We start from the raw sequence: 24,862 nt of genomic DNA, 5'->3' as shown, positions 1-24,862 counted from the left end.
CACCTAATCACATCCCTGCTGTTGACCTCCTCTGCAATTTGGAGCCAGGCTCTTTTGTTCTCCTGGGGAGGTCTCTTCCGCCCATTAGAAGGGAAGAGGAGCTCCCTGCATGCTCTGACTCCCTCCACCAGCATATGGAGGGAGTCATCAGAGAACCTGGGTGCAGCCCTCTGCTTCTGTGCAGTCATGTTTGCAAGTGTTTGGAACACTCCAATTGTGCAGTGTGCTGCCTGCACACCCCTAAATGAACCTTCAAATGCAATGTGGCCATGGCTCCTTTAAATATAATGGCTGAATACGTGTCATCGATGATGTCATCAGACCCGCACCATTTAATAGGGCCGGGTAACGCGCAGGGTGGGTTTAACAGGCCCCATTAACACAAAGTCGATTTCAGGAGCGGGATGGAATCAACAATGGGGTCGTGACCCGCCATGGCGACCGCCCGGATAAACAAAATTCCAGCCATTGTCTTTGGTTCCCGCCACAAATTCCGTACCCTCGCCACTGATTCCTTCCCCGGCCACTGTCTCAGGCTGAAACAGACTGTTTACAATCTCAATCTCTTCAGCACAAAGATTGTCTACTTCCACCTTTATAACATTGCCCACCTCCACTCCTGCCTCAGCCCATCTGCTGCTGTAACTATGATCCATGCCTTTGTTACCTCCAGACTCAACTATTCCAATGCTCTGTTGGTCAGCCTCTCATCCTCCATGTTTTATAAACTTTAGCTCATCCTTAACTCTGCTGCCCCTGTTCTACCCTGCACCTAGTCATAGTCACCCACCACCCCTCTGTTGACTTACATTGGCTCTCCGTCTCCCAATGCCTCAAATTTAAAATTCTCATTCTCATGTTTAAATCCCTTCATGGCCTTGCCCTCCCTAACTCTGTAACTGCTTTGTCACTTTTTATCTGCTGCTACATTTCCTCTTATACCTATTTTTCCTAAAAACTTTGTTGTGAGATACTTTATCGAACGCCTTCTGAAACTCAATATGCCCCATATGTTAATGAGGCACAGTGTTTCAGACCTGCACCTGGCTCTGACTTTTTGTTATAGGCCTGGAATAAGTCAAAATAGAAATTTTGAAATGAGGTTGGTTGAGAAAGCTATAGCAGAGATTTTTCAGATAAACACATCTGATATATAAAGGTTGCTCAGTTTAATGAGATGGCATGTAGGCAGTAAGCGTAGATGTAGAATTTTATGCAGGTGTCCAGTTTAGATTCCTTCTGACCTCAGTTGCCTCTTCCATCTATTGCAGGTAATTGAAGAGAAGGTGTTGTGACTGATAATGCCTGAAGCTTTGAAAAAATGATTGCACCCTTCAGAAATCCAAATTTAAAGTTTGAACAAAATTGAAAATAATCAAGAATAACATTCAAAATTAAAATTCAAGTTCTCCAAAATGTTTGCACCTATCAGACAGAACTCAAGATAAAGTAAAACAAGTAATAAAATTTAAAATATTTGTATTGCATAGAGTTTCTTTTTGATTTAACCTTTAATCTGTGTCATTATTATTAATTTTCCCTTCGCTGTGGCTGGTAATTAGTAACCAGCTGGCTGTCAAAATTTGGTATGGTAATTAGTCCGATGATGTTCCACAATACTTAAACTTGTGATACACTAAAGAATAAAATTAGAACCTGTGTCAAACTGTGTTAGCTGACTAACAACAACTTGCATTCATATACAGTAGTGTCTTTACTGTAGAAAAATGTCCCAAATTGTAATGTATATACCTTTAAGGGGGGAACTACTTTTTACAGCTCATGTATACTGTAGTACCGGCAGTGACCACACCTGTATAAAGCACTGAGTAGTAATCTGTACAGGCAGTTGCAGTGTGAGCCACGTTGAGTAAACACCTGTTGCACCGTTCTCTGCAGTCTGTGTCTTATTATAAACGGACGCAACATTGGCGACGAGGCAGCTTCGAACCTACCTGCAACTCTGCAGCACCTCCCGGGGATTCATTCCTGGAGATCAGTGGGTTGGAGGTCAGAGACTCGGGCATCGACCACGGGCAACCGCCCAGTCATCCAGCAGAGACTTGAGAATTGCGGGGGAGGCTGTTGAGAGCCTGGCTTGGCTTTCCAGTCGAGGTGGTCCAGCGAAACGGGCTGGCAACAGGTAGTGCGCAGACCCTTCCCGGACAGCGGCGGGCTAGAGCCCGACCGAGCGGCACAGCAAAGGGCCGAGCAGCGTCGACGGGGGAGAGAGAGGGCAGAGCGCACAGGGTACAGCCGGTGTTCAGGGACCGAGCAGCGTCGTAGAGAGGGAGAGAGAGACGCGCATAAAGCCGCGAGGCGCCGCCATTGCCACAAGGAACGCCGAGAGCGGCGTTGGCAGCAGCGCAGGAGAAGCGCGCGAAACCTACAGGGCGCCGCCATTGCCACGAGAACTGCCGGGAGCGGCGTTGGCAGCAGCGGGGGAGGAAGGAAAGCACGGGAGACGCCATTTTAAGCCATTGGGAGACGCCATTTTAAACCACACCCAAAATGCCGAAGAGTGGCAGTATCACCGCATTTGACAATGAAGTCGAAGATTGGACTACATATGTCGAACGAATAGAGGTGTACTGCAAGGCAAATGAGGTGTCAGATGACAAGAAAGCGTCGGTATTGTTAAATTTAATGGGTGCAAAGACATATGGGTGATTACGAAATCTAGTATCCCCAACGAAGCCAATGGAAAAGAGTTTTGAAGACATAGTAAGGATACTAAAGGAACATTTAAACCCCACACCGCTGCTGATAGCAGAAAGATTCAAGTTTCACAAACGGAACCAGCATAAGGATGAAAGCAATGCTGATTATTTAACAGAACTGCGCAAACTATCGAAGCACTGCCAGTTTGGAGCGGGACTGGCAGATACCTGAAGGGACAAGTTTGTGTGTGGGCTTCAAAGTGAAGGAACCCAGAAACGGCTTTTAACTGAAAAGGACCTTACGCTGGAAAAGGCTTTCAGCATTGCGGTATCATACGAAGCAGCAGCACGGGGCACTGCAGAGATACAACAGAGACCGCAAGAATATGGCACAAACGAAATGTCATATGGAACAGAGAAGTGCTATCACTGCGACAGAACAACACACGACCAGAATGATTGCTGGTTCAAGGACAAAGTGTGCAGACAGTGTGGAAAAGTAGGACACATAGCACGAGTCTGCAGGTCGGGAAAGAAAACCAGCAATAAGAATCCTACCAAAGGAAAGTACAAGAAGGTACATAAGATGACGGAGAATAGTTCAGATGAACAAAAGAGTGATAACGACTCCGAAAGCAGGGAACTGAGTTGTCTGAAACTACATAATGTGATCACAACAGAGGATCACCGAACCATTTGGGTCACTCTCAAGTTAGCAGGAGTCCAGGTAAAGATGGAATTGGACACAGGATCAGCCCTAACAGTCATAAACCAACGGGACTACGAGCGGCTATTCTCACACATACCCTTGAGAGACACAAAAATTATTTTGAAGACGTACACGGGGCAAAAAGTCTACCCAAAGGAAAAATAAGGGTGACCGTTATATATAACGGTAAGGAAACACCAAAACTAGACCTGCATGTATTGCAAGATGGAGGACCACCATTACTGGGACATGAATGGATCCGGAAAATACAACTGGATTGGCATTCCATACAGGCAATGACTGTGGCTGACAAAAAGGATGACGACGTCACACCTGGGCGCCTGTCAAAAATCCTACCTGACGCGAAAGAAGTGTTCCAGCAAGGACTCGGAACACTAAAAGGCATGACAGCGACGATTAAAATTGAAGAAAACGTAAGCCCAAAATTTTTTAAGGCCAGACCGGTACCTTATGCGATCCGCCCAGCCGTCGAAGCAGAGCTGGAGAGTCTGGAACGTTCAGGTGTACTGTCCAAGGTAGACTGGAGCGAGTGGGCTACACCCATCGTCCCTGTGATGAAAAAGTCATTGAGCAGCACGCCTGGGGAACCAAGGAAGGTTCGCATCTGTGGGGACTTTAAGGTAACAGTGAACCCGGTCCTTCACACCGTACAATATCCACTTCCGCGGATTGAAGATATTTTCGCCTCGCTATCTGGAGGGAAACGCTTCACTAAGATTGATCTGGCCCAGGCGTATCTGCAAATGGAGGTAGAAGAAGCATCAAAAAAATACCTCACAATCAACACCAATAAAGGTCTCTACCAATACAACCGGCTGGTATTCGGGGTAGCATCAGCTCCGGCTATTTGGCAGAGGGCAATGGAACAAGTCCTGCAAGGGATCCCAGGGACCGAGTGTTATTTGGACGACATCCTGGTCACGGGCGAAAATGACAGTGATCACCTTGCCAACCTGGAGCAGGTGCTCACTAGATTGCAGGAATATGGGCTCCGAGCTAACCGCCCCAAATGCGAGTTTTTTAGAAAACAGATCTTGTATTGTGGCCACGCTATCGATAAAGAGGGGTTACATAAGTCCCCAGAGAAGATTGAGACAGTAGTCAAGGCTCCAGCACCGGAAAATGTGTCACAACTGAGGTCGCTCCTCGGGCTGGTAAACTACTACCATAAGTTCTTGCCAAATTTGTCTACAATACTACACCCACTGAACACCCTACTGCAAACTGGGGTGCCATGGAAGTGGAGTGACGAATATAGACGAGCTTTCCAGAAGAGCAAAACACTAATCACATCGAAAGAGGTATTGGCCCATTACAACCCGGCATTATCAATTCGGTTGGCATGTGATGCGTCACCCTACGGCATTGGAGCGGTGCTGTCGCACAAATTCTCAGACGGCTCAGAGAGGCCAATAGCCTTTGTATCACGATCACTAACCTCAGCCGAGCGTAACTACGCCCAGATTGACAGGGAGGCCCTCAGCCTAGTGTGGGGAGTGAAAAAGTTCAATCACTATCTGCACGGGCAGAAATTCACCTTGCTGACTGATCACCAGCCTCTTGTCTCCATTTTTAATCCGAAGAAGGGCGTTCCGGTGATGACTGCGCAATGACTACAAAGATGGTCACTTTTTCTAGGGGCACACCACTATGAGATTGAATATAATGGCATGAAACAGCATGGAAATGCTGATGGGCTATCACGCCTGCCACTGCCTACTGCGGAGGAAGCACCAGCAGTGGATCCTGTCGAAATATTCCATTCGACTAGCGGTAACTAACGCTTGTATCGAAAAGGAAACACGAAATGACCCGACACTGTCTCGGGTATATGATTTGACGGTGAAGGGATGGCCAGCACATGGCGACTCACTGTTGCCAGCATTCTCGACAAGGAGAGAACAGCTGTCAGTGTGCCGGGGTACCTTGATGTGTGGATCCCGAGTGGCAATTCCACCCAAGTTAAGGGATAGAGTGCTCAATGAGCTTCATGAGGGTCATCTGGGAGGGGTAAAAATGAAAAGCCTAGCCAGGGCTTATGTGTGGTGGCCGGGAATGGATAAACAAATCGAAGACCTGACCAAGAGCTGCTCAGGATGCCAAAAAGTCCAAAATGCTCCACCACAGGCCCCTCTACATCCATGGGAGTGGCCCTCATCTCCATGGCAATGGGTGCATATTGATTTTGCTGGTCCATTCATGGACTCAATGTTTTTAATAGCCGTGGATGCGCACTCGAAATGGCCTGAGGTCATCAAAATGTCCTCCACCACCACGGAGAAAACTATTGCAGTCCTACGGACCATTTTTGCCAGGAATGGCTTGCCAGAACAGATTTGCTCCGACAACGGACCACAGTTTGTGTCCGAAGAGTTCCGGAGGTTCTTGAAAAAGAATGGGGTAAGGCATTACACATCCGCCCCGTATCATCCAGCCACAAATGGATTGGCTGAGAGGTTCGTACAAACCTTTAAGAAGGCAATAAAGGCTATGTACAATGACAACATTCCGCTGCAGCACAAGGTGGAGAATTTCCTGTTCGCCTACCGGAATGCGACACATGCAGTCACCAACCAGGCCCCAGCCATGATGTTCTTTAACCGAAGGTTAAGATCTCGCCTGGATTTGCTCAGACCAAACGTACGAAGAGATGTTGAGAGTAAGCAATTCCAGCACATCCATGAGAAGCCAACAAGGAGCTTCAATGTAGGGCAACCAGTCTTGGCCCGCGACTACCGAACAGAAAAATGGCAGCCAGGAACGATATACACACGGCAGGGCCCACTAATGTACACAGCGGACGTTGGGGAGAGCATCGTGAGACGCCATGCTGACCATATCCTAGAGTCACAGGAACAAGTCAACCCCATGCCTCGCCCATACGCACCTGGTGGTGAACCCGATGTACAGGTCCCATCTACCCCAGAAACAGTAGCATCGGAAGCTGATGAACCAACCGACGACAGGGGGCCAGAATTGCCTCCACACCAAGAGCAAGATACTCGGGAAAGGCGCTATCCAGAAAGGATCAGGAGGCCTCCCCAAAGACTGAATATATAAATAGACTATTTTCAGCTAATGTTGCATGTTAAAAGTGTTAATTGTAATTAGTTTGATATTTAATTGTTAAATGAGGGTTATGGTACTGTTAATCTAAAAGGGGAGGAATTGTAATGTATATACCTTTAAGGGGGGAACTACTTTTTACAGCTCATGTACACTGTGGTACCGGCAGTGACCACACCTGTATATAGCACTGAGTAGTAAACTGTACAGGCAGTTGCAGTGTGAGCCACGTTGAGTAAACACCTGTTGTACCATTCTCCGCAGTCTGTGTCTTATTATACACGGACGCAACACAAACCACTTCATAATGGAAATAGTTAGGGCAATGGTCATCAAATCATGGAAGGTGATACTAGGAGATAGTGGACAAGTCTAGGGGTGTAGGGAAAAAGTTCCAGAGACTGAGTCAAGGGTGTTGAGGCCCCACCGCTAATGGTGTGGTGAAGCCAGAGTCAGATGACTGAAGAGTCTGGGAGGAGGGCAATATAAGGCTAGAAGAGTCGGCAGGCATAGGACAGGACAAGACCATGGAGGGATTTGAAGATGAAGTAAAGGAATTTTAAGTACTCAGAATTTACCAGAATGGAGAGGTTTTAACTATCAGGAAAGACTGAACAGGCTGGGTCTCTTTTCTCTGGAAGTCTAGCAGTCTGAGGGGTGACCTAATAGAGGTATTTCAAATTATGAAGGGGTTTGATAGGGTAGATGTAGAGAAAGTGTTTCCTTTTGTGCACGTTCAGCTGTGCGTGCTTTGGACAGGGCGTACGTTCGAGCAGCGACGTCCAAAGTAGCAGGTCGTGCTACAGCACACTGATTGACGTCATGATCTGCCTCGTTACCATTTTCCTGGTGAACGCAGACAACGGCCGTGCTGCCAACCTGCCCGAAATGGCAGATACTGCGTGCCGCACTGAAAGTGGCCGGAAGCAAGGCGGTCGCCATTTTTTTGATGAAACCGGCCTTAACAGACGGCGCTAAGGTGCCAAATTTCACGGCCCCAATGCTCATAGTTAGCAATATTTCCAGTATTTATATGACTTCATTCTTATGAGCTGTGTGCATGAACAGGTTGCCATGCCTTTCTTTGGGAGGATGGTTTTAAACTTCTGAGCCATCAAAGTAATAAACCTCAGGCTATAGAGGTGATATCCATTTGTCTTAGAACCTCTACACTTGGGTAACCCACATTACCGGCTGGTATCTCTACCTGGACTGGCTGTCTGAAATCTCACCTCTTGATCTTAGGGAAATTTGTACATCTAAGTGTATCTGGCTGCTACAACTGTACAATTTTAACTTCTGTAACTTTTCTTTTTCTCTCCCTCTGTTGGAGATGCACTTTTTGCCTTTTCCTTCTACGCATACTGGATAAAGAACTCCTACACTTTCTAACATCACCAAACTATTACAAAGACTAACACAAGAACTATTATGTTAAGTGTCAAAACACTATCTTAGAATCATACAGCACAGAAGGAGGCCATTTGACCCATCGTGCCTCTGCTGGCTCTTTGAAAAAGCTATCCAATTAGCCCCACTTCCCTGCTCTTTCCCCATAGTAAACCAAGTTTTCCCTTTTTAAGTATATATCTAATTTCCTTTGGAAAGTTACGATTGAATCTGCTTCCACCCCCCTTTCAGGTAGTACATTTCTGATCGTAACAACTCACTGTGTAAAATAAATTCTCCTAATTTCCCCTCCTGGATTTTTTTCCAATTATCTTAAATCTCTGTCCTCTGGTTACCTACCCTCCTGCCAATCAGAACAGTTTCTCCCTATCTACTCTATCTAAACCCCTCATGATTTTGAACGCCTCTATTAAATCTCCCTTTAACCTTCTTTGTTCTAAGGAGAACCACTCCAGCTTTTCCACATAACTGAAGTTCCTCACCCCTGGTACCATTCTGATAAATCTCCTCTGCACCCTCTCCAAGGCCATGACAACCTTTCAAAAGTGTGGTGCCCAGAATTGAACACAATGGCCTAGAAATTCAGTTGGTAGCGCCAGTCGCTAGCGCCTTAAGAGGGCGATAAGTGGGGCGCGAAGCGGCTAGCGCCCGGGCGCGGCACGATCTGCGCCTCTCGCGAACTTGAGTGAAGATTTAGCGGCGGCGCAAAACCGCAACGCCCGCTCAGCTGCGCGCGCAGATCCTGACGTCATTTGATGGCGCAACGCCCTTGGTGCGCCCCGAACCGGAACTTCAGTGGCGCCCCCTTCTTTCCGCCTGGCGCTCGCAGCGACTGGTTGAGTGGAACGGTTCCCAGTCACTGTGGGGCTGGGGGGGGCGCTATTTAAAGGGGGCTCTTCCTGCCTTCTTAGTGGTAGCCATTTTGGACCACTCCTTCTGTGAGAGAGAGAGAGATTTGGAAAGAGACAAAGGGAGAGAGCTTTCTGCTTTGACTCAGCGCTCGCACAGGTACTTCTGGCTTCAGCCCAGAGCTTTGCAGTTGGATTGATTTTTCAGTGCCATAGCCTTGAGTCGCCACATATAATGGGGGCTGCAATGGGTGGAAACATTGGGTTTCTGCATTGCATTGAAAGGGTTCATCAGAGACGCCGAGAGAGAGTGCCAATCATGGCCAGACGGAGAAGGGCCAACAGGCGTCGGCACAGGAGGCCTTACCCTCCCAGGGTATACCGCCAGCACTTCTCCTACCTCAACATGTCTGAGGAGCAGTGCATTTGGAGGCTTCGATTCAGAAGGGAGGTGGTCACTGAGATCTGCCACCTGCTTCAGAGAGATCTGCAGCCTCAGCTGAGGAGCAGGACGTCTCTGTCGGTGGCAGTGAAGGTGACAGTGGCTCTCAATTTCTATGCCACCGGCTCCTTCCAATCCGCTACTGGGGACATTGCCAATGTCTCCCAGTTCGCGGTGCATTGCTGCATCCACCAGGTCACGAATGCCCTCTTCAGAAGGAGACGTCAGTACATTTCCTTCCCCATGACCCTGGACAAGCAGCAAGAGTGTGCAATGGGATTTGGAAGAATAGCGGGCTTCCCCATGGTGCAGGGCGCCATTGACTGCACGCATGTGGCTTTGCAGGCGCCTCTAGAGAATGCCGAGGATTACCGCAACCGGATGGGGTACCATTCGCTGAACGTGCAGTTGGTGTGTGACCACAGGCAGCTCATACTAGCTGTCAATGCCCGCTTTCCAGGCAGCAGCCACGACGCCTTCATCCTGCGCCAGACTTCAGTGGCAGACATTTTCAAAGCCCCGGCTCACCCAGGAGGCTGGCTTCTTAGGGACAAGAGCTATCCTTTGTGCACCTGGCTGATGACCCCGCTCCGTGCGCCCACCACCCCTGCTGAAGAACGATACAATGACAACCATCAAGCGACCAGGAACATCATTGAGCACACAATCGGCGTGCTGAAGCAACGGTTCCGCTGTCTGGACCATTCCGGGGGAGCCCTACAGTACTCGCCTGAACGAGTCTCCCATTTCGTTATAGTGTGCTGCATGCTGCACAACCTGGCTATCCTCAGGACTCAGCCACTGCCAGCAGACATTGGAGCACCACCAGAGGAGGAGGAGGAGGAAGAGGAGGAGCACCAAGATGGGAGGGAGGCACAAAGTGCAAGGGCCATCCATCGGCGGCTTATTGCAAGTCGGTTCTAGGCCCCCTCTCAGGGAATGGCTTGTGCCATTGAAAGAACATGAATGGAGCCGCTCCGCAAACCCTGAGGCGGTCAAGGCAACAAATAGTTCAAAGTGCAAACATGCACAATCTGAATAAAGACAATTTTTTATTTAACAAACTCTGGGCCCTTCCCGCATGACAAACAAATACAGAGAAACCCCCCAAAAAACAGTCAGTCACATAACTGGCTCTCACAACCTGGAGACAATGAACAAAACAGTCAAACAAAAATGACCATGATCCTCGGCCTTCATAAAAAACAAACATCGTCGGCCTTCATAAAAAACAAACACAACATCGTCGGCCTTCATAAAAAACAAACACAACATCGTCGGCCTTCATAAAAAACAAACATAATATCGTCGGCCTTCAGAAAAATCAAACACAACATCATCGGCCTTCAGAAAAAACAAACACAACATTTTGCCACACCTCCTACTTTTCGGCCTGCGAGGGTGATCTGCCTCGCTTACGGGATTGGCCCCTTCCCGCCCTGTAGCTCCTCCGCAATGGGATCCCAGTGGCTGCAGCAAGGCTGGGGGAAGGCTGCTGAGGGTCAGATAGTGAGTCGGCAGATGCCCTTGGGGGACGGCCTGGAACAGCTCTGGGCCTGGAGGGCCCGGCTGCTGACTGCTCCAACTCTGCTTGGGCGGCAGCAGTCTGTCCTACGGGTGGTGGCAGCTGCAGTGGAGGAGTGACAGTGTTGGCAGCAGGAATGCTGCCAACCTGACAAAGCACAGGCACTCCCTGGTCGGACGAGGCACTGGCACTCGCATGGGCCAGCACTGAAGCATGCGCAGCAATCTGCTGAAGGACAGACTGCTGGGCTGCTGCGGCACGGCAAGGGCCCCGGCGATTCCTGGCCGATCCAGCGAGGGTAGCAGCAGTTAGTGCTCGTGTGGTCCTGATCTGTGTCTGCATCAGACCAGCCAGTGACTGCATGGCACGACTAAGCACTTGGCTGGAAGCCGCATGTGATGCAGCGACGTCCTGCTGACTCCTGGCCTGTGCTGCCCCGAAGTCCTGCAGACTCCTGGCCTGTGCTGCCCCGAAGTCCTGCAGACTCCTGGCCTGCGATGCAGCAACGTCCTGCTGACTCCTGGCCTGTGCTGCCCTGAATTCCTGGACACTCCTTGCCAGTGACTCTATGCAGTCAGGCATCCTTGCCACTGCAGCCATGAGCTCAATGTGCCTGCGCTCAGCCTGCGCGCCCATTTCACCAAGGAGCCGCACCTCCTCTGCGCTCACTGTAGCAGGACTGGAGGCCACACTCACCCTCCGGGGAGAAGGCCGCCGAGCTTCCCTACCCCTCCCGCGTTGCTGCCTGCTCCCCTCCAGGGAAGATGTGTCCCCCCCATGGCCATGGGCTGCCTCGGCTGAGGGTGGCACTGATGGTTCGGCTTCCTCTTCCTCCTCCTCGCCTTCCGATTCACTCACAGTGCCAGCTTGAGGGCCCACCTCCTCACCTGGCGAATCAGCATCTGAAAGCAGGGAGGCACAAGAGTTGCTTTAGAATGGGGACAGGGCGGCAGCGAGGGAGGCATGAGTGCTGCTATGCACTGCATTGGTTCGAGAGTGGCAAAGGATGCTGGTGTGAGGAACAAGTGGAAAGAGAGAGGTCAAAAAGGTGATGACCTTACCATTGCTGTCCAGAACGGGGTCGGCATCTCCAGTGGCGACGGGGCCAATCAGCAGGCCTGCCATGATCCGCTCCACTCGCTGCTCCAGGTCACTGAGGTCTTTAAGTTCAGCACGGCCTCCCCCGGTCCATTGCTGCTGCCTCCTATTGTGGGCCAGCTTGTCCTGCAAGAGAAAGGACGGGCTCGGAGTACAGTGTGAAGCCCTGATCTTGCCTGCACTGCCTCCCATAGTGGAATAGCCCTGACAGTGTCAAGCCCTGATCTTGCCTGCACTGCCTCCCATGGTGGAATAGCCCTGACAGTGTCAAGCCCTGATCTTGCCTACACTGCCTCCCATGGTGGAATAGCCCTGACAGTGTGTCAAGTGGTGAATGTGCATGTGATTTTCATGAGAGTCCCATAGGTGTTGGATAAGGACTGGGCATTGGGGCTTTCAGGACCCTTTGGCCATAAAGTGAGGTGCACATGCAGGGATGAAGAGGATACTGGAAAGGGTACTCACCCTGACAACCCGAGTGAGGTCGTTGTACTTCTTTCTACATTGCGTTGGTGTCCTGAGGACCATGCTGCTGGAGGTCACTCTGTGTGCCACCTCCCTCCAAGCTTTTCTATATTCGCTGGGCAGCGGCCTCCTGCCACTGTCAGGAAAGAGGATAGGTCGCCTGCGCTCCACGGCGCCAACCAGAACCTTCAGGGCACCCTCACTGAAGCGCTGCGCTCGCTCCCTGGCCTTCTCCATGATCGTGGGTGTAGCATTGTCGAAGCAGGTCTGTCCAGGCCTAGAATCAGGGCTCCAGTGTGCAGGGCGTGGCTGCAAACCAAATCGACCCTCCCCCTTTAAGAGCAGACCGGCGCCAGCGTGTCTGCCTGCAATCGATAACTCGCCGCACCTGCGCTGTGCCTGCCCTCGGTGGTAGTGCCTCGGCTCGCCGGCTTAGCACCTTATGATAGTCGTGCACCGCCTGCTTTAGCGCAGCAGCAACCTCTTGGGGTGATGCAACTCAATTTCGGCGAAGGTGGCGCTAAGTTACGGCGGGCGCTAAATTTAGCGAACGCCCGGCTGTAGCGCCCCAAACGTGGCGATACTGAATTTCTAGGCCAATATTCTAGGTGAGACCTAACCAGTGATTTACAAAGGTTTACCGTAACTTCCTTCCTTTTGTACTCTATGGGCTTGATTTTAATTCCTGAGGCGGGTTGGAGTTGGGTTGCGTGGTGAGCGGGTTCAGGAGCTGCTTCTGGCGGGATCAGCTGCTAATGTCCGATTTTTATTCAACGAGCTTGTTCATTTCATGGAGGCGCGCTGGCCAGTCCAATGAGTGGGATTGGGTCGGCTGGCCACCTCTGATGATGTCATAATAGCAGCTGCTTTTAAAGCTGCCATCCAGCCTGAGCCATTCTATTGTGGTTTCCTGGACTTGATTTGAAAGCTATGACTTCTTCCAGAGGCAAGGCAGCTCCCCGTTTTAATGATGACTCCCTCCAAGTTCTTGTGGATGCTGTCAGAGGGTGCAGGGAGATTCTCTTCCCTCCTGATGGCCAGAGGAAGCCTCCTCAGCAGACCAAGGCAGCCTGGCTGCACATTGCCCAGGAGGTGAGTTCAAGGTCCATTTATGCGCAGTCATAGATCCAGTGCCGCAAAAGGTTTAATGATCTTGTGGGAATATCAAAAGTGAGTATCCCATCTCACTTGCCTTCACTCTGCTTCCCTCCTCTTCTTATCACCAGCACTCTGCGTTGTAAGCCTCCTCCTTCACATCCCACCTTAATCTTACTTCCCTTGCACCCTTTCCTATCCATCTCTGTCTCTGCACTGAATCACTTCAGCATCCTGCCTATGCACCCCTTAGACTCGCTCTCACTGTCATGCAGTGACAATAACTAACAACGCACAGGGAGCTACCTTCCTCTTGGCACCTTACCCCATCTTCGTCTCCCTCAAAGCTTCTATGTAAGAAGTCACACAACACCAGGTTATAGTCCAACCATTTATTTGGAATCACAAGCTTTCGGAGCGCTGCTCCTTCATCAGGTGAAGTGGAGAGATGCCTATAGACACATCCAGACTCGAGTCGTCGTTGGCTTGTTCTCGCTACACAGATGCGGCCGGACCTGCTGTGATTTCCAGCAAAGAAAATGTTTTTTGTCTGTTTTTTGTTTTTCATACAGACCCCAGCATCTGCAACATTTTACCCCTTGCGACTCCACTTCATTGTTCTTTGATGTAATGTTTTCCTGACTGACCTGTTTGGACACCATTCACACCTTTGATTGCTGTGATTATCTCTTAGCCGAGGTGTGATAAATGGCAGTTAGAAAGATTACCTGTAATCATCTGGCATTATTCTCTGACTATATAATCTGTGTCTATAGGCATCTCTCCACTTCACCTGATGCAGGAGCAGCGCTCCGAAAGCTTGTGATTCCAAATAAAACTGTTGGACTATAACCTGGTGTTGTGTGACTTCTTACATTTGTCCACCCCAGTCCAACACCAGCATCTCCACATCAAAGCTTCTATGGTAGGGATTAATCACACTCACTCCATCACTGTGGCTGAAACACCGCTTGTGTCCCTCCTTGAAGGAAAAGATAGTCCACAATAAGAGGGAGAGAGCAATGACTGGAGGAGGAACACCTAACCTAGCAACATTGACCAGTGCTGAGGAGGCTGCAAACGAGATTGTTGGAGCTGGCGAGGATCTGGAAGTGGGTGATGGAGAGACGGGCGCACTGGAGGAAGCTGGAGACATAATAGAGTTTCATCCCTCTCAGAAAGCAATGGAATATGATGTTCATAGAGAATCGCTTTGTATCGTCTGCTCAAAAGGATGTGTCTGCTACATCAATATCAGATGTCTAAATCATGCCTTTACTCTCTGTAATGAAATCTGCTTGTCTTGCCTGTATTCGTTTTGCACTCATGTATATTACCCTCCCCCACACGGTGTATAGTTTCACTTCCTCTTCCCTGACTAACCTGGAAGGTTCCAGGTCTTGGCTCTTGGCTCCGCCCCTGACTTCTCTTACTTAAAGATCCCAGGATCTGTATGACTCATTCCTGTGAGCCAGTCAGTGTGTTGAGATGTTAGCTCTGATCTTAGTGATTAAAAGCCAGCTTGTTAAAGTCTATAACTTCTAGTTTTGTGGTTATTGAAGGCACATCACTCTCACACAGGACCATCGAGCGCCCCCCTCCCCATGATCCAGGAAGAAAGCCCGGACAAATCCTCAGAGGAACCTGAAGCCTTTGAGGGACCAGCGTCACCAGGACTCACGCACCCAGCACCTGCGCAGCAACGTACACCTCGGTGGGGCCATTGCGAGTTAGAGTAGTGTTGCCATCTGGTCTATCACAGCGCACAAGTGAGCATCAGCAGATAGTGGAGATAGCGACAGCAGTGGAGAGTCCTCAGCGGAGGTCGCAGGACTCTCCTAGCTCTGCTGAGCTGCATGCAGACACTGTGGGCTGGATTTTATCAATGGAGCCGTGTAGGAGGCGGGACTACAACTTTTGGGGTTGTAGTCCTGCCTCCATCGAGTTGTGGCCAACCCACTCGATTTTCACTTGATTGACCTTGTTGAGCCCACCCAGCGGGCTCAGCAGGCCAATTAAGGGCCACCCGGCAACAAGTGACATCACAGATTGACATTTCATCTGTCAAGAGCTTTTGACAGATGAAATATCAGCGTTTGACAGCTCTTTGAAGCTGTCAAGCACTGACAATCTGTACTCTAAGTTAATTCCTTCCTCTCAGGCTGATTTAGAGATCTCTCCAGAACAGAAAGCAGAATGCTGCAGATTTTGACAGATTGCGGCCATTCTGCTTTGTGTGCCGGTGAGATGAGGGACTCCCAAGACCTGAAGGAAGGAAGGCTGCATGAGTAAGAAAAGGTGAGTAAAACTTATTTAAACACTTTACACACACCAAACACACTTACCTCTGCACTCATGCATCCATCACTCACCTGAACACCAGACATCTCGAACCCTCCAAGTCCTTCAGCCCGACGGTCCACCTCGCTAACTTGGCGTAGTTTGGAGCCGTCGGGAAGCCCACACTTCAGGGATAAAAATAGGGATTAGACTAAAAACTGCCTGTTAACTACCTGTTGACAGGCAGTTAATTGGCACTAAACCCCTTCCCGCCTCGGGGAGGTGGGTCCCAGCACAGGTCGGGTATCTGCCTCCTTTGAAACTGGCATGGAAGTGGGTTGGGGGCGGGATGGGTTCATGCCCCCCGATTTCGCGATTTTAACCCCCCACACGCCTCCAATCCCGCCTCAACGGCCCGATGAAATTCGAGCCCTGTGCCTCTGGGGCCATCCAGAAAAAGAGCGGTTCGGGAAATACAGGAACAAGTGCAGGTGTCTCTGGAAGGGTTTGCCTCCAGGGTTAGTGCGAGTGTGGAGAGAATGGAGCAGTCCATCTGTAACATCAGCACTGCCATGGTGGAGGCAATGGCGCATGAACGCACCACCATGGATAGGATGGCAACCTCCCTGGAAAGGATGGCTGCCGCCATGGAGGAAATAAGTCGCCAGAGTCAGGAAAACATGGTGACTGTCCAGAATAGAATGACATCTCTGGAGGAGAGATGAGCAGCTATTGAGCAGAGAGACCAGGGCTTCATGGACGTCCTTGTGATGAAACATAGAAACATAGAAACATAGAAGATAGGAGCAGGAGTAGGCCATTTGGCCCTTCGAGCCTGCTCCGCCATTCAATTCCCCACACCTGCGGGAAAATCGACCCCATAGAGTCATAGGCCGCAATTTTCCAAGTGGAGGCGGGTTGGAGTCGGGTTCGATGTTCGGCAGATTCCGGTCCTTCTGCCGGTTTAATCCACTCTGAAATAATGATTTTGGCTTAAGTGGGCTGATTAAGCCCGGCATGCTCGCTATCCGGCCCAATCAGTGTGTTCGAGTCTGCTGCTCACCTCTACTGACTCTGTCAGCCAACTGCATTTAAGGGGCCCATGCAGCCTTGTGGTTTTTCATTTCTATTCTTCTGCTTCTCATCTCAAAACGTCTGCTTCAAGACTAAAGGCATCTCCCAGATTCGATGATGACTCCCTCCATGCTCTTGTGGAGGGAGTGAGAGGGCGCCAAGAGGTACTGTTCCCCTCAAATGGATGGAGGAAGCCTCCTCAGAAAACCAAGGCAGCCTGGCTGCAAATTGCTGAAGAGGTGAGCGCCAGGTCTTTGTGTTCAGTGCCGCAAAAGGTTCAATGATCTGCTACGCTCAGCAAAAGTGAGTATGACATCACACTGACTTTCAATCTGCTTCCCATCTCCTCTCATCACCAGCACTCTGCATTGTCAACCTACTACTGCACATCCCACTTTACCCTTACATCCCTTGCACCCTTAACCATCCCTCTCTCTCTATGTACAGAATCACTTCACTATTCTACTATGCACCCCTCACACTCGCTATCACTGTTATGCAATGACAACAACTAACAACGCACAGGGAGGGCCCTTGGTTTTAGCACCTCACTCTATTTTTGTCTCCCTCTAAGCATCTATGCTATGGATTCTCTACACTCACTCCAACATTCTCACTCAAACTCCACTTTGTCCCTCATTACAGGAAAAGAGAGCCCACAATAAGAGGGAGAGCAGCAGGACAGGAGGAGGGCCACCTTCGATTGCTCACTTGACCACCGCTGAGGAGGCTGCTCTCAACATCGTCGGAGGTGCAGAGGAGTTGGAAGTGGGGGACAGAGAGTCAAGCGCAGTAGAGCAAGCTGGTGACAGAATAGATTTGCAACCCTCTCATTTTGAATTCATGAGTGACTGATATGGCATCTGATGTTCATACAGATTGACTTCTGATCATCTGCACAATTGGATGTGTCTGCTACCTAAATGTCACATGTCTAACTCATGCCTTTACTCCCCCACAGGACCATCGAGAGCCCCTCGCCCCACTGTCCAGGAGGAAGAGTCGGAAGACTCCTCAAAGGAAGCTGCAACCTCTGAGGGTGCAGTGTCAGCAGAATTGAGTGCACCCAGCACCAGCGCAGAGACGCACACCTCGGTGGGTCATTCGCGAGATAGATTAGTATTGTTACCTGGTGTATCACAGCTCACAAGTGAGCATCAGCAGGTGGTGGAGACAGGGACAGCAGTGGAGAGTCCTCGTCAGAGGCCGCAGGGCACTCCTAGCTCTGCTCAGCTGCATGTGAACCCTGTGCCTCTGGGGCCATCCAGAAAAAGAGCGGTGCTGGGACTTCAGCAATAAGTACAGGAGTCTCTGACAGGTTTTGCATCCACCATAATTGTGAGTGTGCAGAGAATGGAGGAGTCCATCTCAAACATAAGCAATGCCATGTTGGAGGCAATGGCGCATGAACCATGGAGAGGGTGGCAACCTCCTTGGAGGACATAACTCGCCAGACTCAACAGAGCATAGTGACTCTTCTAAATAGATGGTCTGCTATGGAAGATAGATGGGCAGCTATTGAGGAGAGACACCAGAGGTACATGGACATCCCCATTATGAGGACTGTCAGTACAGAGATGGGTCCTCATGACCCCACTGATGTGCAGCAAGGTGCACTCCAGCTACTTGCTAGCAGTGAAGTGCGGGTGACCCATGAGAGGGATGTTGGTGGTGGACAACAAGGAAGTGTGGGCTCCTCTCCAAGCGCTCACACTCCCATGCCACTGCGGAACCCTCGGTCAGAGCCCCAGACTCCTCACCCAACAGAGATGGCTGTCTCAGCCCCTGCACAGCTGCAGGAGGAGCAGAGCCCTCCCAGGCTCCCAAACCTAGAGGACGCCTGCCAAAGGTGTCGAAGCAGGAGCAGCATGAAAGTGAGCAAGGTGCCTCAACATCTGCTGAAGCCACAGGGGAAGCACTATGTAGAAGCACACGTAAGAGAAAGTTAACACAAATAGTCACAAGGGTAGTCACTTGGGTGTTTTGATGTAATACAAAGTGAAGTTGATCATCGTTATTTCAATTGTAATAAAGAAATGCTATGGTAAACATTCAAAGAATTGGCCTATGTGTGTCCAGAAATGGAAGTGTCACAGTGAGGTGTCAGGGCACCATTCATCTGTAATGATGGTGGTGAGAGCGATAGGAACCCACAGTTTATTGTACAGATGGTGTATGGTGTGTTAAGAAGGTGGCAGCCACATGTGTTTGCTTCATAAACTTAAGCGAATCTGGCATGGATTAGTGCATCCCTTGCCTCACGGCCAGCAATGTGCTTGCATGCTGGTGGAACAGGCACATCCGCCTCTGCAAGGTCTTCCTCCTCCTCCTCCTCCTCTGTGCACTGAGCCACTTGTTACTCAGGCAGCGGTAAGCCATGCTGCTGTGCGATGTTGTGCAGTGCACGATGATTCTGGACACCCTGGCTGGTGAGTACTGTAGGGCACCGCCAGATCTGCCCAGTCATCTGAAGCGCATTTTGAGCAAGCCGATGGTTCGCTCGATGATGACTCTGGTGTAAATGTGGCTGGCACTGTAGCGCTCCTCAGCTTCATTTGTTGGCCTTCTCATCAGTGTCATTAGCCACATCTTTAGGGGATAGCCCTTGTCTCCAAGTAGCCATCCGGAAATTTGGGTTGGTGGATTGAACAGCTGAGGCACAGTAGACTGCCGCAGGATGAACTGCCAGGGAACTTGGCGCAAACATGCATAATGTTCTTCCTGTGGTTACACACCAGCTAGACGTTAAGGGAGTGGAAGCCCTTGCGGTTGACAAATACAGCTGGGTTGTGATGAGGTGCCCTAATAGTCACATGTGTGCAGTCTACGATGCCCCGCACCCTTGGCAAGCCTGCCATATTTGCAAAGCCAACCGCACGTGTGGTTACACTTGCTTCATCCGTGGAGAAGTGGATGGAATTGTGCGCCTTTGCAAATAGGGCATCGGTAACCTGTATGATGCAAGTGTGTGCGGCCGACTGGGAGATGCCGCTGATGTCTGCTGATGATCATTGGAAGGACCCCGAAACAAAAACATTGAGGGCGGTGGTGACTTTAATAGCCACTGGTAAGGAGTGTCCACCCGCTCCTCTGAGCTCCAGGTGTTGGTACAGCATTGCGCAGATGTCAGCGACTACCTCTCGCAAAAGTCTCAGCCTCCTTTGGCACTGCTTCTCACTCATGTTGAGGATGCTCATCCTCAGCCTGTAAACCCTGTGTTGCGGGTATCTCCAGTGGCGAGGAGCAGCCCTGCGCTGACACCCTCTGCCCTGTGCAGTATCAGGTGGGTGAGGAGAAGGTTGGTGCTCCTGTTGTTGCTGCTGCTGTTGTGCCTGGTTCTGCTGCTGCCACGGCTGCTCGTCCTCCGATTCTGAGGACCAGGATGAGAGGGTATAAATGGTTCCCATTCTGCTGGTATATATGTCAGTTGAGGAATAGATGTTATAAGCACTTAGTCAATGTGGGGAGGGGATTTTCCAAGGTCACAATGTGTATGGATCTCAGCCTAACCACTTACAAGCTCAATAGATCTGCAAAAAGTGTTCCAACACCTCCAAACACAAACAGTTCTGCCATCTGAAAGTCAGCCATGTTACAGTCCGCTTTTATGCTGCAGGTGTAGCTGTCAATAATTCAACGAGTTGCTGAACCCGGCACAATCAGCTGGCGTGTTTTGCGAACAGCATGGAACACGCTAAAAATGTCCTAAAATGGAAAGAGCCTGGTAAACAGGGATTATGTAGGCAGTTAACAAGCTGTTAACTGCCTTAAGTGCCTCTCCCGCCGCTTGATGTCGGGTCTGATCGGGACTCCCAGACTCGACACCTTGCAAAGTTGCGTGGAGGCAGGAACCCGCCATCAATCAAAATGAATTTAACCTCTGACCCGCCTCCAAACCCACCATCTGAGCGCCAGCAAAATCACAGCCATAGAGTCATAACGGCACAGAAGGAGGCCATTCAGCCCATCGCGTCCGTGCCAGCTCTCTGTAGAGCAATCCAGTCAGTCTCATTCCCATAGCCCTGCAAGTTTAATTCCCTCAAGTACCTATCCAGTCTCCCCTTGAAAACATTGAGTGTCTCCGTTTCCACCACTTCCATCAGCAGTGAGTTCCAGGTCCTCACCACTCGCTGTGTAAAAAAGTATTTCCTCACACCCCCCCTGTATCTCTTGCCCCCCCCCCCCGTATCTCTTGCCCAAAACCTTAAATCTGTGTCCCCTAGTCCTTGTACCATCAACTAGTGGGAACAGCCTTTCCCCGTCTAACCTATCCAACCCCATCATAATCTTGTACACCTCTATCAAATCACCCCTCAACCTCCTTTGCTCTAATGAAAACAAATCCAGCTTCTCCAACCTGTCCTTGTAGCTAAGATCCCCCATCCCCGGAACCATTCTGGTGAATCTCCTCTGCAGCCTCTCAAGTGCCTTCACATCCTTCCTAAAGTGTGGTGACCAGAACTGGACGCAATACCCCAGTTGTAGCCTAACCAGCGCTTTATAAAGGTTCAACATAACTTCACTACTTTTGTACTCAATACCTCTATTTATGAAGCCCAAGATCCCATATGCTTTGCTAACCACTCTCTCAATATGTCCCGCTACCTTCAGGGACCTATGCACATTAACTCCCAGGTCCCGCTGTCCTTGCACACTCTTTAAAACTGTGCCATTAAGTGTATATTGCCTCTCCCTGTTCCTTCTACCAAAATGCATCACCTCACACTTTTCTGTATTAAATTCCATCTGCCACTTGTCTGCCCATTCTGCTAGCCTTTCTGTGTCCTGTTGCAGTTGATTGGTATCATCCTCACTGTTTGCCACACCTCCAAGTTTGGTGTCATCGGCAAATTTAGAAATTCTACTCTGTACTCCAATATCCAGGTCATTTAAATATATCAAAAAGAGCAGTGTCCCCAGCACTGACCTTTGGGGAACAGCACTGTCTACCATCCTCCAGTCTGAAAAACAGCCATTTACCACAACTCGCTGTTTTCTGTCCTTAAGCCAATTCCTTATCCAAGCTGCCACTGATCCACCTGTTCCATGAGCCTCAATTTTGTTAACCAGCCTTCTATGTGGTACTTTGTCAAATGCCTCCCTGAAATCCATGAAGACAACATCCATTGCATTCCCTTCATCAATTTTCCCTGTTACTTCATCAAAAAATTCAATTAGATTAGTCAAACACGATCTGCCTTTTACAAATCTGCATTGGCTCTCCTTAATTAGCTTCAACCTCTCCAAGTGCCTCTTAATTTTTTTCTTGATTATTGTTTCTAAAACTTAACCCACCACTGATGTTAAAGTGTAGTTACTGTAGTCTGTAGTTACTAGGATTGTCCTTACACCCTTTCTTGAACAATGGTGTCACATTTGTCACTTTCCAATCCTCAGGCACCTTCCCCGCATCTAGGGAAGATTGGAAAATTATGGCAAGCCCTTCTGCTATCTCCTCCCCCAATTTCCTTAGCAACCTGGGATGCAAGCCATCTGGACCAGGCGACTTGTCCACTCTAAGCATACCCAGTCTTTCTAGTACATGCTGTCTATCAATTTTCACCCCTTCCATTGCTTTTACCTTTTCCACTTCTACCAATATTTTGTCAGCATCCACCTCCTTAGTAAACACCAATACAAAGTACTCATTGAGTATTTAAGCTTTAAACTTAACTAAAGCCAATTACATAGGTATGAGGGATGAGTTGGCTAAGGTAGATTGGAAAAATAGATTAAAAGGTATGGTGGTAGATAAGCAGTGGCTAGCATTTAAAGAAATATTTCATAATTCTCAACAAAAATACATTCCATTGAGGAACAAAAGCTCCATGGGAAAAGTGATCCAACCGTGGCTAACTCAAGAAGTTAAGGATAGCATTAGATTGAAAGAAGAAGCTTATAATGTTGCAAAGAATAATAGTAAGCCTGAGGATTGGGAGAGTTTCAGAAACCAGCAAAGGTTGACCAAAAAATTGATAAAAAGGGAAAAATAGAATGAGAGAAAACTAGCAAGAAATATAAAAGCAGATTTTAAGTGTTTCTGCAAGTACGTATAAAGGAAAAGAGTAGCAAAAGTAAACGTTGCTACCTTAGAGGCTGTGACAGGAGAAATTATTATGGGGAATAAGAAAATGGCAGAAACATTAAACAAATATTTTGTATCTGTCTTCACAGTAGAAGACACAAAAAGCATACCAAAAATGGTGGGGAACCAAGGGGCTAAATATAATTAATATAAGGAGAGAAAAAGTACTAGAGAAACTAATGAGACTAAAAGCTGGCAAATCCCCTGGACCCGACGGCCCACATCCTAGGGTTCTAAAAGAGGTGCCTGAAGAGATAGTGGATGCATTAGTTTTGATCTTCCAAAATTCCCTAGATTCTGGAGAGGTCCAGTGGATTGGAAAGTCGCAAATGTAACATCGCTATTCAAGAAAGGAATGCTGGAATCCATTGTTAAGGAAGTGGTATCAAGTCACCTAGAAAATCATAACATGATTAGGCAGAGTCAACATGGTTTTATGAAAGGGAAATCATGTTTGACAAATATATTAGAGTTTTTTGAGGATGTAACTAGCAGGGTAGATAAAGGGGAACCAGTGGATGTAGTATATTTGGATTTCCAAAAAGCATTCGATAAGGTGCCACATAAAAGATTATTACACAAGATTAGGGCTCATGGGGTTGGGGGTAATATAGTAGCATGGATAGAGGATTGGTTAACGGACAGAAAACAGAGAGTAGGGATAAATGGATCTTTTTCAGGTTGGCAGGCTGAAACTAGTGGGGTGCCGCAAGGATCAGTGTTGGGGCCTCAGATATTTACAATCTATATTAATGACCTAGATGAAGGGACTGAGTGTAATGTATCCAAGTTTGCTGATGATACAAAGCTAGGACTGCTGGGAAAGTCAAAAAGAATGGGAGCGGGTCCTGAACCCACCTCCAACCAATGTTCCCGGGAGTTGGGTCCCCGATTTTCGCCATGACCCGACTCCTAGTGGTGGGCAGAGGATTATAGCCACTTAACTGCCTGTTAACAGGTTGTTAACAGGCAGTTAAGAGGCTTTTTCCAATTTTTAGGCTTCTGCTGCGGGCTTCCCGACATCGGGGAACCCTGCCAGGGTAAGTAAGGCGTGCTGTGGGTCTGTTGTACTGTTGTTGTACAGGTGGCAGCTGCAGGAGTGGTGTGAAGGATGCAATGGGACACTGGTGAGTATCAGAGGTAAGGAAATGTTGGGAAAGTCATTTTTAATATGTTTAGATTTTTCTGTAGGTGACAAGCTTTGAAATGTTTGTGTGGCCTCACCTCAATTGGAGAAGTGACAGATCGCTTCTGTATCCTCACCTGCAGCTGCCATCTGTTTCATCCTAAGGAGTCATTTGAGAGCCTGGGTACAAGGGCTCACCTTTGTACAGTGATTGTCAGTGTTTGACAGCACCTCAATGCTGTCAAACACTGTCAAATCATCTGTCAAAAATAAATGGTTCATGTCTGTTAAATCTCAAGGGTTTATTAACCTTGCTTGTATTAACAATTAAAAGAGTACGCAGGAGACAGAGTTCAGTTAACAGCCATTACTTCCAGAAGAATCTCTTCCACTTAATGCACTTTATTTCCCATAGTGCATTGCACATCACAACTACGGTAAGCTATGTGGGACAATTCAAATACAACATTCAAAATACACAACATCTCCTCCCCTCTTACATTAGATGTCCCAATAGAACAACAAAATTTAAAAACACAATAACCTGGGAGTGAGGGTAGACTTCCTCCACCCATGGCTATACCCATGGGGATTATTCTGCCCCAGATAAAGGGTAAGCCTCTGAACTATAAGTTCAAACATATAGGGGCCCGCCGCTCTCTGGTAGGATACCGGCGGTCAACCTGGCTCTCCAGTTCATTGTCTCTCACAGGTGACGTCACCACAGGTGTAGGCGGCTGGGGTGCTTGTATACAGGTCTCCCTTGCTGATGAGATAGGGGCTGAAGCGGCTGCTTCCTCAGAAGGTGAGCCTCTCGGTGTAGAAGGCGGATGACCCACAGCGTCACCCAATGGCAGATAAACTGCTGTTGGTGGTTCAGTGGGTGTTGCTGCACTTCATAGAAGCTCATCGGTGTGTCTCTTCCAGACAATGTCCTCGGGTGTCTGTACAGTGTAGG

The sequence above is a fragment of the Somniosus microcephalus genome, chromosome 1, assembly GCF_052327205.1.
Source record: "Somniosus microcephalus isolate GS21.2 chromosome 1, FLI_Smic_1.0, whole genome shotgun sequence".
NCBI classification, from domain to species: Eukaryota; Metazoa; Chordata; class Chondrichthyes; order Squaliformes; family Somniosidae; genus Somniosus; species Somniosus microcephalus.
Note: the sequence above shows the minus strand (reverse complement) of the source record.